Raw genomic sequence first — 17585 nt, 5'->3', positions numbered from 1 at the left:
CATATTGTGTGGAATGCAGATCTAATTTGAGTAGTAGTACAGAAGTGCACAAAATGTGACAAAACACACTAGGCTAGCACTAGCATACTGTACATATTAAGCGTAAGACCATGGGTCTCAGAGGGCTTGAATGTCCTGTGCGCCATTACAGTCTACTGTCATATTATGTCTTGAGCTACTAGGTCAAAAGCCAGTGACGAGCCAGTCCTCCATACATCTTTTCACTCATGAGCTTTCGTTTGGTTGACTGTCCAAACGGTTTGTTTGTAATCTTGCAGCTAGGGACGTGCGTTTCTCAACAGCCTTGCATTTTGATGCTAATTAACCGCCTGAACATAACAGGTGATCGAGGTCTAGTTGGTACTTGTGCTTTCCTCTGTCCAATTGTGTCAAATGAGCTCAGCTTGGTGATATAAACCCCCATTACTGTCATTGTCCCTGAGCCACTACACGGGCTGGGCCACTTTCTCTGTCCACTGGTTCACACGATGCCTGTTCTAAATTTGGAGCTGAACCCGGCTGCTCCTTCACATCTCGGTGCCATCTCACCCGCCGAGTTAATTTTAAAGGCTGTGTTTATGTTCGCGCAACACAGGGACACATACACAGTGCAAACAGTCACCCTGCTGCTCTCCACTCACACCCTCCCTCAGACACATTGGCACACATGTGCTCATTGTAATGGCTCCTCGACAAAGAGGGAAGGCTCCAGCATCGCTCTCGGGCCTGTCAGCTGTCTCGCTCGGACGTTGAGGCCTGCTGGCCGCTGTTCGCACGCCGTGATTCATTTCCTGCTATAGGCCACCGTGACTTTTCACAGCGCTTGGATTGGATGACTGGACTGGCTCGCCATCCTTTCGCGCTCCCAGAGCAAGGTATAAAAAGTGAGGACAAAAAAATGGTTGCAGGGTGTGCAAGCAATTATACCATCAATTTTGGATTACAAGAACAGAGAGCGAGACTGAGAGAATTTCCGCTTGGCTTCATGATTCGACAAAAAGGAATGTCCATTAATAAAGCCTCTTATTGTCCGCACTCTCTTAAAACCTGTCAGAAACTGAGGCCTCCAGTTTGAACATTCATTTCCATCATTTTGCAATAATTGCATCTCCACAACTTTTCACTACGGGGAAGAAATCATATAAACCTTACTCTCTAACATAAAAACACAGTTTTGGCTTGATTTGTTTTGGAGCCTACAGTTTAATACAGAACTCCTATTGTAAATGGACCATTGCAAAATGGACCATTGAAGATGTTTCAGTTGCACATACATGTACCTGTAGTTACAGTACAATCCATCATGATTTTAAAGCTAAAATGTGGAACAGGCAGTTGGTGTACAGAAAAAATGTCAAGATTATTTTTTTAAAAACGCTTTTTAGACGTAAAAGTTCCTTTTATGGATTTTTTTTGTCATATGTGCTGTGGTCCATGTTAACATGATCATCTACAGTACAAATGCTTGTCGATGAAATGCATGTGACAATAATGCCCAGATATACTGTAATATACAGTATATCCTATAGCCTAGTTAGGCAGCTGGAAGTTCCGCATGGCTCCCCCAATCCCCATCCCCTGAACTATCTTCTTGCTACAAAACAGAACATTTGCATGCTATTCTTGAATGCACTCAGAATTATGGTAACATGTCCATAGAATAGCCAGATTCCCATCGCTCTAATCACCCCTCGTTAGGGTGACCATCTCCGTGACATATTTTAGGACGGGGGATTTGGGGGTCCTCCCCCAAGAAAATGTGCGTTTCTTAGATGCAACTTAATGCATTTTAATGCATTTTTGTCTGACTTAATGCTGTGCCTTATGCTGGACAAGGCACGGAAAAGATGGACGGCCCGTCCTAAAGATGGACGTCTGGCCACCCTACACCTCATCGTTCATCAAAGGCTGGAATTTGCAAATCGCATGCAATGCGAGTGCTCATACCTGCAGTAGATTGCATATTGTTTACGACAGAGAGACTAGTGCATGAGATAGGCAGTACACTATCATTTGACACACCTCATTACCCAGGGGCGAAAGTGCTGGATTGTCTGGGACCGTCTACTGTATATAAACGAGAAAGTGTGCATGAAAAGAAGGAGGTGATGATCACTGAGAGGCCTGTGGGTGAGAGAGAGGGTAGACCTAGCAGTCTCATCTCACCCCAGTGGATTTAGTAAGTGGACATACCGGTGCTTGGAAGTCGGTCCCTTTTCCAGAACTGTTCCCACCCTCTCCTGATGAACTACCAAAACTAGACGATTGGACTAGCGGGCACAGAGCCATCGCTTGGGCTATTCGCCTGGTCTCAGGTAAGCTAGCACTGTCCCCCTGGGTCACACGACAGCCAACATTAACATCTCACATATGTATGCTCACGTTGATGCAACATAAAGTTAGGGCTTTTCTCTGCGGGCAGGGAAATAATGGCGGTCCCTTTTAGACAACAAAGCCTCTGGGTTTCATCATAGTTCTGCAGGGTAGCGCTTCAGCAATGTACAGGGCTATCAGAGCACTAGCAACAGTTCTGAGATAGCCAATGAGGCCCTCACGAAAATGGTCCACAATTGTTTAAGCCTACCATGATCTCAACGTCACTTATTTATGCAACTGTTGTTCCCAACATCGCCTCTGATGGTCACGTAATGTTGTGCCCAAGTCAGCTACCACATACAAATGGGTGCTCATAGACGACCAGCCTCAAACAGGAGCGCCTTTGTCACAACAGGCGACTCACAGGTCATTCATTAAGATCACCTCGCACTTAAAAACGATTACATTTTTCAAAATGTTGATCTTAGTTGAGAGAGTGTGGAGGTGCGGTAGCTACAGGGATGGTCATCTTGGGGAAGAGTTAGGCAACACAAGTAACATTCAGGGTTGCTCAAGAGTGTCGATGTGATGTGTACATGATCTGCGTGGAAATGTGAGTGGAGTATGACTTGCGTAAAAGAGTTTTTGTTTGTATGTGTGTTTATGTATGACTCATAGGGAGTTGTGAAAGGAGGGAAGAGGAAAAATAAGACGCCGCATGCACACAGCCAAACACCCCATGAGGCTGTCTGTCCCAAAGACGGCCTGTTTCAATCCCACCAGCACCCCACCCCACCCCCCTCAGTCATCCAGAAAATCCCTGGGTCAACCAAGAGACATCTGGTTGCTACTGGTGTTATCATGCGCTTCACTGTCAGTCTACAATCAGTCCCGCACAGCTGAATGTTGTGTCTGTGCCAGTGGAATCAAATCGGCCGGGGATCAACCCAAACAAGCGATCGGCCATAGTGTCAGGCAGTCGCAGGTCCACTGAAGCAGCGACAGCCCCTCATCAATAAGATCTGCCACAGCGGAGAAATGAGGCACAGATGAACGAACGAACAAACGAACAGTGGGGTGTGGGGGAGAGAAAGGGCACATAAGGGAGGGAGGGAGAAGGGATGGAGCAACGGGGAAGGAAGGAGGGAGAAAAGAGAAAAAGAGAGAGAGAGAGTTCTACTGTTCAACCTTAGCCATGTGAATCCAATTGACTGTGATTCGACCTCGAATGCTGCATCTCTGCTGCCTCCTCCGCCATCTGGATCCAATCTCGGAGCCCTGGGTCTGGTTGTGATGTGCTCTTGGGGGTGGGGGTGTGCTGGGTTGGGTTTGGTTGGGGGGACTGGTGTGGTGCAAAAGATGGTGGTGGAGAGGGGGTTGGAGGAGGAGGGTAGTTCCTCTACTACTCTAACCCCCCAAGTCACCTCACCGCCACTCCTCTTCTCTGCCACCCCATATTGGCCTAAAACTCTCTCTCTCTCTCGCTCTTTCTCTCTCTCTCTCTCTCTCTCTCTCTCTCTCTCTCTCTCTCTCTCTCTCTCTCTCTCTCTCTCTAACTCTCCTTGCTGTTCATCCATCTATTGTCCTCTCTTATTCTCTCACTATCCATCTCTATTTACATACTCTCTCTCTCTCTCTCTCTCTCTCTCTCTCTGTCTCTCTCTCTCCTCTTCTTTCCACCCCTTCGTGAACTGTGTTGATCTGCATAGACGGCAGCCCAGCTCCCTGTAGATCTCTATCAGCTCTATTGAACAGCAGAAATGTGAATCCAATTACCCTCAGCAGCGCACACTTTATTGAGATGACTGGATAAAATGCAGAGGGATTCTCTTCCCCCTCCTTTCCTTTTATTCAATTCTTTCTTCTCTACCCCTTCTTCTTTTTCCTTCTCGTTATTTTGATATTAAACTGCACTCTGTTTAGTTTTCTTTTTTTCTTTAAATTCTGCCCTCTGCTTCTAACGTAGGCCAGTTCATAAATACATTGGTTCATCAAATGGAAAAAAATATATATGAATATATTAATCATCACACATTTTGGCTGAATTTCTGAACCACAGAATATTTCATAATACACAGAGGTAAAGTCTCTATGTCTAGAGTCAGGGGAGACCTGGCCTATAGAAAGCCACCTGCCAAGCTCTGACATAGCTGCCAGACTTGCTGTTTCAGCAAATCAGCCTACGGATTTGCATTTGTAATATATTTTCCAGCTCCTTTTCAGCCTGTTGATTAATTCTACTCCTTTTTTGCTGGATGCCAAAATTTAATTTAAGTTTTGGCACCAAAATGCTCATATGACTAACTGAAGGAGCTGCATGCATGTTGCAGTCAGCATACTACATATATAGTCCTGTTGCATGTTCAGAGGTGTCCGTTTCCAGAAAATAAAGAACCTGCTGTCCCATATTTGACCCAAATATTTTGGGTTTCCAACTGACTGTAAAATCATAAGATGAGGCCAAAACAATTACTGAAATCGTTGATGTTACAGGGTAAGTGCAATGACTGGATTAAGACTGTGACTGAAGCAAATAGACGCCTGTGCCTGATTTTAAATATGCATCACTTCTCTTCCACTACATGTCAAAATTGGCAGTCTGAATCCCAAACCTCGGTTTGGTTAGAGCCCAATTTTTTTTTTTTTTTTTTTTTATTTGTACATGGGGAATGCCTCTTGAGATGCAACATCTCATTTTCAGTAGGGTCCTCTTGAAACTGGACAATANAGACAAAAACATACAGTACAAGACAAAACATTCACACACTCATTTCAAACAGCAGGACAAACTTCGTTCACACGTCATTACAAACACCAGTCCACTCGTTCAGTATGCACCTCTTGAAGTTCCCCCAATTAGTTACAAGACATAGCTGAGTTCTTCTTTAGTGACAGCAGTAAGTACAAGACATACACAGTCAGAGGCATAGGTATTTAAAACAAATAAACATAAATTGCAAACAAACAGTAAAAACAGAGACTAGCAAGAAATTCCTGAGAGGCATTGAAGAATTATACTACCCCAAGCTTCATGTTACCACAGACATGCTGAGCTGAAGCATTACTTCTTAGTAATAAAAATAAAAAAAAAATAAAAAAATAAAAATAAAAAAATTAGATAATGATAACATATTAGTTTTAAAGCATTTACAAGTGTTGTTTTTGGGGTAAATTCACACAGAGATGTGGCCTATCTTCGGAAGATTGGTGATCGGTTAGGTTCCAATCATCCACTGGGTGCTTTATACTTAAAAGAGACGTTTACCGCTTTCTTTGGAGATGTGCGGCACAGTGAGAGAAAGGTTCAGTGTCTTAGTGATGTTAGTCTGATATGGTATCAAATACTGTTTTTAGGTAGTGGAGGTTAGTTAAGGTGCAGGCATTTAAAAATATGATCTGAAACAGTGAAACTGCATCCTGACTTTAGGGGATGAAATACCTAGTGAGTGTTTAGTCGTATAAGAGTGTGATGTGGTTTTTGAAAGGGCACCTTAGCACAAATCTACAGATGTTGTTGTAGCACTATCAGTGGCTTAAGATTGGTGTCAATGGTATTCTGATATACTAAATAGGTCGATATGGAAATAAAAGTTTGTTTCATAATTCTTGTTCAGATCTGTGTTGTGAAGCAGTCTAGAGCGATACAGCATCCTAAGATAACAATTAAGTTTTTTGCCACTAGAAATCTATGTGAGATTTGATAAGAGAGTTGGGAGTCAAGCCAAGGTCAAGTTGTCACCAAGATATTTATAGTTTTACAACTTCATGTGGGGGCGTTTAAAGCCATCGATCAGTTTTTGATGTAGTTTTTGGTAGCTGATCTAGTTGGAAAAAAGCACCGAAAGACTTACTTTTGTGAGCAACCAGGTGAATTACATTGGAACCACTCAATTAGTTGAGTTCTGTTGTGTGATCTGCTTGAAGATCATTCTGAATCTTAAATAGGTAAGTATTAGAGTTGTATTAGTATTGTGAATATCAGCATATAGGTTGTAATTGAACAATCTACAGGCTTGATGGGAGATCATTGATAAAAATTGAAAAATAATAGAGGGCCAAGCGATGATCCCTGAGGAACGCCTTTCCTATCAATGACCGAGTACTGAGAAAGAACACCCTGAAAAAGCACACATTGTTGTCTGAAATGTAAGTAAGAGTTAAAACCACATAGGAAGTGCTGTTTAGAGAGAACCTATCGAATGCAGTTTATCTAGATATATTTGGTTACAAGGTCAGTCTTTAGATTAGTCTACAATAGGATTGCACCAGTGGAACTTGCCTGCATCCAGAGATGAATAGATATCATTTGTGAACTAGAGAGCTGTTGTTGTAGAATGTTTCGGTCGGAAACCTGATGATAATGAGATAAGATAGATGATAGAATTAAAGATTGTTAAATAGTTGGTTAAATTTTTTCAAAAACTTTTCACTACACTACTAATTATTATGGAGATGGGCCTTGTTGTTGATATCTGATGGGTCGCCACCTTTCAGAATTGGAGTAACTCTAGCTCGCTTCCACTTCACTGGAACCTCACCTGTGGTTAGTGATAGTTATATAAGTCTGTAAGTGGATATGACAATACTCCGAGAATATTTTAAAAAAACTTAGTGTCCAAGGACCATCTTTACCACTACTTTTAGTTCAGCACCTAGATAGTTCTTTGCTCTTTGAACATCAGTAGGTTGAATGGTAGAAAAGAGAAATAAAGGAGAGTCGGCATGTTGGGGACTGGTTAAATTGTTTGAGTACTGAGTCTTTTTGTTACAAATAGCAGCAAAATGCTGGTTAAACGCATTTGCTATTGCAGAGGATCAGAGAGAGTGTCATTGTTCAGTATAATTTTAGCTGAACTTGAGATGGGTTTGTTATTAAGGAGAGTTAAGGTTATTCCAGAATTTCTTTGGATTGGTATAGTCCCTGCAAAGGTTGTTTTTAAAGTAGTCAGATTTAGCATTACGTGTTTTAGTTGTGCACATGTTCCTTAAGTATTTATATGCTTCCCAGTCTTTGGGGTCTTTTGTTGTATGATGTTTTTTCCATGCTTTATCTCGCTGTTTAAAAAGTGTGAGTAATTCACCATCAATCCAAGGCAAATGTCTTCCTTTTACTCGTATTGTTCGCCATGGGGCATGTTTGTTGATAACAGATAGTACTTCAGTATGAAAAAAACTCAAAAGCATCACCAACAGAAGGGATTAGATTAAATCTGTGCAGTTAATATTCCATAGATCATCTAAAAAGTCACTGTTGTTTAAAGTACTTCATCTGCCTTACTTGGATTATTTTGGGGGTGGCAGGCGTGGTGTTCTGATCTTCCATTTACATGACACACGATTGAGTGATCGCTGAGGCAATCAGGAAGCACTCCAGAGTCAATGATTCCTGTCAGGATGGGTGACCAATATCCAATCTAGTAATGTTTTAGATGTTTTTTTTTCCAACTCTGGTAGGTTCTTTAATTATCTGTGTCAGGTTAAGACTTTCAAAAAATATGTCTGTCTTTGGTGGAAGAACGGTCTAACCCAGTTGCAATTGAAGTCGCCAAGAATGATGATCATCTCTTTTAAAGCAGTTTAGAGAGCTAATGGTATTACTAATACTTTTCATTGACTCAGAAGGTGAGTTTGGTGGTCTGTAAATGTTACCATAATAGTAGGTTTTTGTTTTCATGAAGGCAGATTTTTTACACAAAGACATTCAAAATAAACTGGTCTTTCTGTGGGTAAAACTGGCTCTGCGTGCAGGTGTGACAGTATATAGGTGGCAACACACCCCACCACGCGTAGCCCTATCTGATCTAAATAAGTTGTACCCATCAATTTGAATTTCTACATCTGGAACATCTCTATTCAACCAGGTCTCTGAAAGAGTAATAACATCAGGTTTATTATAAGCAAGCCAAGCTCTAAGGTGATCTATTTTATGTGGTAGACTCCTGATATTTAGATGTATTCACATGAAGTCCTTTAGTCATAGTGGTCTACCTTTTTATAATGTAGTAACAGGATTGGTGGTGAGGCAGAGGATAGCTGGAGAGCAGGGCCCGCGACACACACACACACAGAGCACACACACAACACACACACACACACACACACACACACACACACACACACACACACACACACACACACACACACACACACACACACATGCACGTCCAGAAACCTAAAGACAAGAAAGGAGTCTGTTTCATTCATTAGAGTCCGCTTATAATCCTTCTAAGGGAAGAGATAAATGCAGAATCAATAAATCAATAATTGTGATAATTCAAACAGAATAGATCTGCTTATCAAATCATAGGACCCACAAATAAAAATGCTTATTTTCTATTTTAATCATTTATACAGGGGGGGGGGGGGAAGTTAGGGGGTAGGGCTTGAGTTAGGGTAGTGGCCAGTTTGCTGTAGTCCATTATTGGCCTAAACAGAACAAAAACAAGAAAACAAAAACAAAAATGGAACCATCGAAAATTTAGAGTGCTGTGCACTACCAACATTGTCCTTCTTTGAGCATATTTCATAACAAAAGAGAAGGTGTTGTAGAACCACCAGATATCATAGTGCATCAATGTCCTTTTTTTTTTTTTTTTTCGTCACAAATCAAAATCCCTGTGCTATGCGCCAGGGTATATCAATGTCATTGCTCATCATGGTTCATTTTAAAACAAAAATCGAATTAAATTCAAAAGGAAAAATCAGATAAGGTAGGCAGTAAGGCTTTTTAAGCCAATCTCACAGACTTATTCCCCTCTTCTCCCATCACCCTCTCCCCAACACAAGGCAATTCAAGTTGCATTTAGAGAAAATAAAAATAAGATCGTGGGTCTACTAATAAAGAAAAAAGAAAACAGCACCTGGACTAGACCAGGCCGATTAAACATGCGGTGATATCTCACCAGATAATGAGCTCACAGGAGCATAGCGCCTGTCGGTCGGTATAAGTGCAGTTTCATATTCATATTACGCTCCCCCAGACAGTGGACCTTCAAAGGTATATACTAGTGGAATACAACACAGCCAAGTGCAACGCCACTTGACAGTAGCCTACAAAAAGATAAGAGAAAAAAAAAAAGGTGTCAGGAAAATTAAGTTCCGGAAAAAATAAGTTCAGGATACCTTCATCAGGCGAGTCGGTTACTCCATGGGCCTAGGCAAAGTGTCCACAAACGACTCGGCCTCTTTAGCGCAGTGAAACTTGCGCGTCTTACCGCCGTCTACCGTAATAGACAGTGTTGCTGGAAAGAACAGTGAGTAATCCATGTTCAGATCAGATCATTAACATTGATTAACATTAATGACCATAATAAACAAGATTCAATTATGTACGTTGGTCTGTCTGTCTGTCTGTCTGTCTGTCTCTCTCTCTCTCTCTCTCTCTCTCTCTCTCTCTCTCTCTCTCTCTCTCTCTCTCTCTCTCCCTCTCTCTGTGGGTTTGGGATGTGGTACGCGGACTATCCAAGGTCTTAACACTCAACAAGTATCTGCAGGCCTTTTGACGTCTGATGTTAATTTATGGCCATGAAATGAGAAGATGCTGATGTAATGCCTTGAAACCAGGGTGACCTCAGCATGACTTCTGCTTATTTTGTGTCTGTATGAATGTTGGTTTCATGTGTGTTGTGTGTGTGTGCATCGGGGATGAATGGGGTAGGAGTGGATTGATTGGTGTGCAGTGTGCACACACATGTGTGCTAGAACATCGTACTGACATTTCAAACAAACAATTGGACCCTAAGGGGTGACCTCATTTTCCTTAGAAGGGCCACGGCGGTCCCCAGTACAGTCAGAGTCATGTGTCACCATCATGGATCATAAGCTATCTCAGGGTCTCAGCAGGTCAAATGCACACACATGTGCTGTATACTGTTATGGGTAGTAAATGTAGAGCCCATTTGAAAAATATGGGGCAAGTACACATACAGTCTCCAGAATCCAGAATTGTATAACTTTTTGCTTCATTAGTTTATTATTATTATTATTATTATTATTATTATTATTATTATTATTATTATTATTATTATTATTATTATTATTATTATTATTAGACACACAATTTCAATTTCCTTGACCTGTGACCTGAAGAAACGGATGATAAAGCTGACTTGAGTGCAGTATTTCAGCCTCTTGTGTTTACCGGAGCTGGTAACTAGCCTCTTTGGTGTCTTGGTGAGCACCCCCTTTACAAAATGTGCTCTAAAATGAGCTCGGTATTGCTACATAGTAGCCCAATGGTGCAGGTGAACTAGTCCATCAATAAATCAATGTTCTGCATTGGTTCCTTGGTTCAATAAATCAGGATATGAATCTGTGGTTCATCGACCAATTTCATGAGTTCATGAACTTGTGAATTAGCAAACCAATGAATAAAACAATGAATCTGTTGCCCAATGCATCATTGAACCAATGAGCAATCGTAAGTTTGCTTTTAAATGTTTCTTTTTTATTATTATTATTGATCAGTTTCCACATGAGTTAATGAACCAGTGGTTCATGATTCAATAGACAAATTGCCTAAACCAATGAATCAGTGAACCAGTGAAGAAATGGTGAATCAATGAATCAATGATTCAATGATCGGATTCATAAACCAATGAAGCACTGAACCACAAAATCAAAGAACTAATAAATTGTTGTTTTCATTGGTTCTTGGGTTCATTCACTGGATCATCATTGAGTTCATTGTATCTTTCACTGGTTTATGTATTAATTATATGTTGCTTTTGGTGTTCCGGTGGTTCATTGTGTCCTTGAGTCATGAACCAATGAACCATCGCGCATGAATGAGTGAACCACTTAGACACCAAATCAAACAACCAGTGAATTGCTGCTTTCATTAGTTCACTGGTTCATTCACTGGTATGAATGAATGAATGATTTTATTTGACATCTTCAGTTCATATAAATAAAATAAATACATGATTGAGTTTCATATAAACCGCACCACATACTTAAATTAAAAAAACAGAGAGTCAGGATAGCACAGTAAAGCTCGAAAGCTTATTTCCATTGTGGTCCTTGGTGTTTAGTGGTGTTACGTAATATACATTGTACATTCGCTGGATCATGATTGAGTTCATTACTTTTTTCACTGGTTCATTATTTATTATTTGTTGATTTGGTGTTCCAGAGGTTCAATGTGTCATTGATTTGTGAACTAGTGAACCAACGAACCACCACTCATGAATGAATGAACCAGTGACTGAATGAACCAGTGAACCATTTTAAATGAACCAATAGACTCCGAACTACTATTGGTTCATGAATCAATCAACCAAGAATCAAGAAATCAATGTGCAACTGTAATGTGACAATTGTCAAAAGAGCAGGGAATGGTCTGGAGATGTACGGTACAACTGCACAGTGAGAAATGCAGTGCTAAATCAACACTCACATGTACAAAGTTCTCTGGGACCAAATACAATATAGAAGATGTTAAATTGTCTCTAAGAAAGTTGAATTATCACTGCATTTTTATGTGTACCAGTGATCAGTGTACCAATGATGTACTCTACATCAACCAGAAACTGATGAATCTGAAAAGGACATGGTAAAACACAGCAACGTTTCGTCTTTCAAGCGGCAAGAACGCTAGCTGCTTGCAACTGAACTTCAGGGTCAAGATTTCATGGTAACCACCACCCCCAACACATGGCTAACCCAGGCAGGCACACATTAGGCCTCACTGGGGTGACTGTGTAGCTTTCAAGCTGCAACAAATCTAGCTGCTTACAACTATACTCATTGGTCTTCAAGGTCACCTGTTTTGTGGCAGCCACCACCCCCCAACACATTTGGCCTCACAGAGGTGACTGTGTAGCTGAGTCAATTGTGTGCACACTTCCTTAACTGGACCAGGGTCAGGATGCGGAACATCTGGCATTTATTGCGAAATAAATCTCGTTTCAGACACCTCTCACTTGTACTGGGTTTTTTTTACCAATCTGGAAACCCGGGAGAACACATGGGTTCATCATCTCCCCTCTAAACACTATCAAATGTGCGTTTGGCTCCGAATTTTTGAGTCACTACAAAGCTTTCAAGTGAGGAAGTGTGCGTCAGCAGACAACCGCTAAAAGGGCACGCAAGGGGACGCACACCACTGACACAACACACAAACACAAGAGTGTTGTGACACAGCACGCTCGTGTCACTGTGTTTTGTGGGACGGTTATGCTCTGCCGCCCCATCTGATATTGATGACAATCGCGTATGTGTCCCGCTTTGCTGACGTCCTGAGATGGATTCCAGAGAATGCGTCCACCCCTGCTGCCTCTCACCATCGCGGTCCAAAAACTAATTAGACAGCACAGACACCCTGCGGCTCTCTCCCCCTTGTTGCTCACGGCCATGGACTGCTGCAGCTGTGCTGTGCTGTGCCGGATGTCTTAACATAGTGTGCCTTACTCGTTAACAAACATTTTAAAATGTTTTGTTTAAAATTCGTTCATTATTTGTTAAGTGTTCATAAATTATTCACAAAGTATTAATAAAGCTTTAAAACAGTGGTTATTAGGAAGTGTTACCTGCCAATCAGAGCACAGACACCCTGTTGCTCTCCACATTTGTCGTTGGTCACGGCCAAGGCTCCACTGGCTCATGACTTGGGGAAACACAGAGTGACACAGGGAGACTGACTGACTGGAAATTACTCGTGCCAAGCGAGAGAGTTGGTCCAGGGTTCCTGCACTCAGGAGAGGGAATTTCACCACTGTATGACCTACATAGAAGAAGATTGCTGTACAACCTCAAACTATAAAGACCTTGTACTCATAGGTGTCAGAAGTTCTTTTATGTTTACTGCCTGATACAAGTACCTGTGAAGAATAGGTGTTGGTTGTGGACATGGGGGCCGCTAGGGGGGGGAAAGTTGTACAGATTCTAAGGGCTCAAGCACTGATAGGGGGCCCTTAAGGGGGCCCAAGCACTGATAGGGGCTCTTAAGGGGGCCCAAAATTCAAATCTTTCATGGGGACCAGCATTTCTGGCAGCGCCCATGGTTGTGGATCAAGACCTTTGCAGGAGAAGATGTGCACTTTCAGATATCTCAGTACACAACTGAGTAATGTGTGTACGTAGTGTGTGACAGGGGGTCATAATAACTTTCATCAGATGAGCTCAAGCATCATGTGCAAGAGCATGAGGAAGGCACATATGGAGGGTGAAATCTATAGTGCAGCAGGTCTCTGAATTTTTCTTTTTGGAAGGGCTATCTGATGCAAGTGGGAACAGGTGGCAGGTAGTGTCTGCTGATGTCAACATGGCTTCCAGATCCCTACATGCCATTGCCAGCTTGAGGATAATGTACACAAGGCTGATGTCACTGAAGGGTCTTCATGTGTGTGTGTGTGTGTGTGTGTGTGTGTGTGTGTGTGTGTGTGTGTGTGTGTGTGTGTGTGTGTGTGTGTGTGTGTGTGTGTGTGTGTGTGTGTGTGTGTGTGTGTGTGTGTGTGTGTGTGCCCATGCGTACACGCCTGTGTGCGTGTATGTGTGTGCCTCTGCGCCTGTGCGTGTGTGCCTGTACGTGCGTGCGTGCATGTGTGTGTGCGTAACTGTGTCTGTGTATGCGTGGGTGTGTGTGTGTGCAGGGGTGGGTGGGTGTCTCAATGTTTGGGTATATTTGCAGTGTAAACCTTGTTTACTTACAAAAAGTGATTTTATAAAACGGGAACATTGCAATATTCTATTTGGCATTCCTTGTGGCCACTGGTTTTTTTAACTAGAATGAAATTGCACAACGTAACGAGGAGGTTTGTTTTTAATTTAATTCTATCACAATAAGATATGATGTCCTCAGACTGCAATACAAGCTGCCTCCACACACACACACACACACACACACACACACACACACACACACACACACACACACACACACACACACACACACACACACACAGACACAGACACAGACACAGACACACACACAGGTCTGTGTACACAAAAGGCAAGTCATGGAAGAGTTTTTTTTCACTGTGTGGCTTTGGTACACAGCAGCTCCGTTCCTCATAAAAGGACCCCCAACAAACAGTTTATCTTTTGTTATGATGAGGCCGACTTAGACACGTCTTATCGGAAGACTTTTGCCACAAAGCCTCCCAGATATCATCTTTGTCCCCGATGTACTCGGGGAAAACAACACCGAACCACATGCCAAAAGATATTTGTGAACCTGAGATGAGAAGTTTACTTGGGCACATTGTCGAATGGCTGGTTGTATGAAGGGTCAAGTGAGTTTGTGATTTGCAATTCAGTTGTTAGTTTTTACGGTCCCCGTCCAGACCCCTGTTCAGAATTTAAATGAATGCTGGGTGTTGCGCACTCATGAATCATTATAGAAGTCTCCAGTCATTTCAAAACACAGAGATTTACATCGGGGCGTGTTGACAATAATGCAATTTCCATTTAGCTGTAGCTTCATGCTGTATGCAGACCATGCACACTAACAAAACTTAACACATACACTGCCACTAATACAATACCCCAGACTCTACATAAACGCACACATGCACACACACATACACACACGCACACGCATACACACACAGCCACTCAGAGAAATGGAGACATTGTAAGGTGCTGTATTTCACTGTTACATTTCTCTGTATAGATATTTAGAGATATTGACAAATAGTTCAGAGATCACAGTTTCATCTTACCATTTTAACAGCACATTTCATATTTCCAAGACACACTGTACTTTTACGTACAGAAACGTGCTAACGCGTCGGCGACATTTTCTCCCCTTTTTTTGAATGAAACCTTGTGTGTTTCTAATTATGGCAAAACTGGCGACGGACTCAAAGTGAAAAATGAAAAAGTCAGGGCTGAGGCAGCAGAAGCGGAGCGGGGAGCTGGCCAAGGGGAGACTTAGGAGGGCCGAGCAGCCCAGAGAAGGGGTCGTGGCACCAGAGCGACTGTGGCCGGGGCCCAAACGTCTCCCTCTCTCTCTCTCTCTCTCTCTCTCTCTCTCTCTCTCTCTCTCTCTCTCTCTCTCTCTCCCTCTCTCTCCTTCAAGAACAATGAGCGGGTCCAGCCGTCCTAAAATTATCTCTCTCCTTCCAAACGTCTGCTCCGAGGCTGACTCCCAAACATTGTGGTCGGAAATCGGCATACTGAAATGGGGGGGTCGGGTGAAGGAGGTGGAGGGAGGGAGGTGGGGAGGCTGAGAGGGGGTGTTGGAGACGAGGAGCTCTGTGAAAGAGATCCATTGTTCTGCAGCAGGAGCAGATAAGAGAGCGAGGGGCGAGTGTAATCACATTTTAGATGCTGATGTAGATGAGCACAAAGGTGGAGACTGTGTGTGCGGAGGTGCGGAGGACTTTCTGGCGCGGAGGGCAGGTTGTATTAGGCCCTGGGACAGATCCTGGGTCGGGTCTGGTCTGGATGCAGAGGACGGATCCAGCAGGCGAGGACGCTGAGCATGACTTGCTGCTGTGATGAAGTGAGCCTTCGCAGAGCTGGATGTCATGTACTGAATCATGCTTAATATCATTCTGTTTCTCCTCCGTGGGGCTTTCTTCTGCGGTCTCTTCCCCCTCCAGCTTTTCCACAGCGAGACACAAGATCAAGTGGATCAGGTAGCATTGGTCTCAGAAGCATCTTGGACGGCCGAAGATGTCATTTTTTCTCCCATCTTCTCGAACTGACTTTGCTAAACAGCCTGGAAGCATAGTAACACTCTATGTTCAAATAGATATTTCTCATAATACCATAGACCATTCTGTGGTGCAGCACCACAGAACAAAAAAACGATCACCACAAACTGACCAAGAGCCACTTGTACTGTGTGTACATGTCAGTGGGGGTGCACACATTGCACTGGTGCAATATTGTTTGCTTGAAGCACCACATTGCTACTATCCTGGATGTTCTTCTGTTTTGTCTACACTACACGTGAAATGCACACAGTACCGTAAAGTAGTTGCATTTAGATGAAGACAAAACGCAAATCGATTACCCTACTACATCATTTCCCAAGGGTTCCTCTACTTCCTTGCCCCGTGGGTCCCTGCTAATGTGAGTTCTCGTCTTAAGCATTAATATTTCATTGACGTTCATTCATGGAGCCATTGATTGGCCCAGTAATTCAAGAGGCCAAGTGATTCCTGATAGTCAGATGGCAATGATCTCTTCTTCCATTGACCTTTTAAGGGAGCATGATGAGGTCCAACCATCTGTCCTAAATCTACATCAACTGAACAACACGGACAGTTACCCATGCTGTTGCATGCTGTGAAACACTGAAGAAGTCCTGGTTCTGAATGCATTTGCTACACATCAATACTGGCAAGTAGCCTATACTTTCACAACATCTTTTCTCTACTCCAGCCCATAACCTATTCATGTGACTTACTGGAAGAAAAGACAAAACATTCATTTGCAAAATGTAAATGGGGGGCAGAGTCAACCCAGTTTGAATCCAAAGCAAAGATAAAAGTTGGACAGTCTGGCTTAATTAAACAGCTTGAGAAATGCCTATTAAATATTTACTTTGTAGATTAATTTATGTTGTGTGTGTACCCATTGTTGTAGGTATAGGGAGTTCATTTATCAAAAACTGTTTGTTAGACTTGGAAGGACTGACAGTATTTAGTCCTGACCACAGAGGGTGCCATAATTCCAATGATTTGATATGCATCCATATGTTGTATGTATCTCCAGCGGTCCGTAACCCATTCCTCCCATGTCTTGTGGGCTCGCAGTATGAAAGTGGCGACAGTCGTAAACAAATGCCATGTGATGTTGCTCTTTGGAAAACAGCCTAAAGACAAAGTCATGTCACTGATGCGATTGGACAGATAGGACTTTTAAAAAAGGAGGAAAAAGGCTTCTATGGCTTCCCCCTGCTTATAGGCCTAGACCTGGCCAAGATGTGCAGCAGCACTCTGGAGGTTCAGGTCAAAAGCTGAAAACATGGACGTAAGGCTCACCAGACCAAGACCACTGATCAATTCCAGAACGAGCACAGCTCGCAATTACCGATGTGCTCAGAGGGGATGGCGTTTGCAGCCGGACACATCTGGCATCTATTGGATTTGGCTGTTTGTTTGTTGAATTGTTTGCTGTGGTTGTTCTCTGCTCTCCCGGCCTGACATGAGCATAAAAGATCTGTGTATGTTTATATGGAGAAGCGTTGAATGAAGGAGTGAATTATGAAAAAAAAGTGTTTTATTTCATTGCATTCCTGAACTCTTTTTTCCCTCCCTCTCTCTCTCTCTCTCTCTCTCTCTCTCTCTCTCTCTCTCTCTCTCTCTCTCTCTCTC

Source organism: Engraulis encrasicolus, chromosome 21 (genome assembly GCF_034702125.1).
Source record: "Engraulis encrasicolus isolate BLACKSEA-1 chromosome 21, IST_EnEncr_1.0, whole genome shotgun sequence".
Classification (NCBI taxonomy): domain Eukaryota; kingdom Metazoa; phylum Chordata; class Actinopteri; order Clupeiformes; family Engraulidae; genus Engraulis; species Engraulis encrasicolus.
The sequence above is the reverse complement of the archived record's forward strand: the minus strand, read 5'-3'. Positions refer to the sequence as shown.